Below are 2251 nucleotides of genomic sequence, written 5' to 3'. Positions count from 1 at the left end.
GGAGTTTACACCCATTAAATTTTAAAATTCAAATAGAATAGTATCTCTGGTTTTTGGTTTTATTAATTCCAAATTAAAAGTAATAATGACTTATTTGTTTAGTATTTATAACAATAAATGAGATCATCTATATAAGTCATATAATATGAAATAATTAATGTGATTATAATCAATTATATATATTGTCCATAAATAGATTAGAAAATTATAATTTCTTAACAACTAATGGAGACGTGCAAAATTTCTATAGGATAAGGATCTGCCCCGCTAATAAATGGAAACAGAGGCGGAATTGAGGTATCCGCTCCACGAATATTTGCAAAATATTCGCAAATAAAAATTTACTTAAATGTCCTTTTATATATATATATAATAGTTTTGTAATCCAAATTTATCTTTAGTATTTGTTAAAAACTTTTTATTTTAATTTAATTTAATTTATATATTAAAAATTTTATGTGTATGTCGATTATGTTAAATTTATGTTTGAATTGTATTTTAATTTTATAAATTTAGTTAAATTATATTAAATTTTATTATGTTTGTGTTAAATTTAAAAAAAATATTAAATTTAATATCCATGGATATTAATGACTAGTGAGTATCCACCTCTTTTATAGAAAAAAGAAATTAAACAGAAATTCATGATAAAAATGGAACGGAAATAAGGGCATTTTATTAAAACGGAAATGAGGGTGAAAGAGGAATTCCCATTTGCATGAAGACCTATTGCGATCTGAGAGTGTTTGTTTTTTTTTTTTTTGGTTTACCCAAACGGTATCCCCCAACCCGACAGGTTGAAGACTAATCCGTCGCGAATCTGAGCTCCATATTTAAGGGTCTGTCGCTGGCCAATGAGTTGCTGCATGCACAAGGCGGGGTTCGAACTCCCGACACTTGCTTAAGCGGACGAGTGAGCTAACCACTCGACCAACTCAAGTTGGTTTCTGAGAGTGTTTGTTAAAAGAGTTTATTTGGCCAATAAATGATGAGTCCTACAAGGGGGTGACCACTGACCAGATGAAGTATATTCTTCTTTGTTTTTTTGGACTGGACCATATGGGTCAGGTTGCACCCGGCCCAACAACACCAACTAAACCCGATTGGACGCATATGTGACCTAGCTCTAGCTCCACCAGAGACGCCATTGTCACTCAAAGGCAGAACAGCGTTCCCATTCCATGGCCAATAATAATAGGCCCATAATATTATTGTTCCATAGAGGTATAGTGGATAAAAGTTAAAACGAAGTGTACAAAAATATTAAAAAGAAACTTATACTTCTAAAACCTTAATAAGACGCATATGTGACGCTCCACCAGAGACGCCATTGTCACTCAAAGGCAGAACAGCGTTCCCATTCCATGGCCAATAATAATAGGCCCATAATATTATTGTTCCATAGAGGTATAGTGGATAAAAGTTAAAACGAAGTGTACAAAGTGTACAAAAAGAAACTTATACTTCTAAAAAGTTTTAAGTTTTGTCGTATTTTTAATAAATTTTGGTCATCAAAAATAATTTGTTAAAAAAATTTGAAAATATATTTTTTGTGATATTTATTAACTATTAACTGTACTATTTATTTTGATATTTATTGACCATAAAAAATTTTCAACAAAAATTTTTAACAAAGAATGAGATAAGATCTTGAAACTGAAGAATAAACTGAGATTTTGAAGATGAAGAATGAGTAATATGATCCCAAACTGAGAGCAGTGTGATGCCAAAATTGACGGAGCTCAACGAAAAAAAAGGAATAATAGAGTATATTAAAAACAAATGAGTGTCAAAATTGAGGAATAATTTTCTACAATCAAATTATAAATAAAAAACATAGAAAATTTGACATTTGTGATATTTGTCAAAAATATATATTAATTTTTACACTTAACTATGACTGTTAAAGAAAATCATGTTAAAATAACTCTCTTTTCTTGTAGTGTTTTAATTTAAAACTAACTACGTCTTTAATTTTAAATTATAAGTCTCATAAAATTTATGGTATGAATTACTATCCTTGAGTTAGACTAAAAATATTTAAATTTTAAATCTCAATTTCATTTTAAATATAAATTTCATATAAATTGAGAGTATGTGTTGTCTCAAATCTTTTATTCTATTGTCTATTTCTTTAAATTTTAATAGTTTAATTATTCTGTATTTATAATTAGATTGTTATAAAGGTATCCGTAAATTAAAGGTATTCATAGTTAAGAACTTAATTAGATCTTTAATTATATATTTTTTA

This window comes from Arachis ipaensis, chromosome B07 (genome assembly GCF_000816755.2).
Source record: "Arachis ipaensis cultivar K30076 chromosome B07, Araip1.1, whole genome shotgun sequence".
Lineage (NCBI taxonomy): Eukaryota > Viridiplantae > Streptophyta > Magnoliopsida > Fabales > Fabaceae > Arachis > Arachis ipaensis.
The sequence above is the reverse complement of the archived record's forward strand: the minus strand, read 5'-3'. Positions refer to the sequence as shown.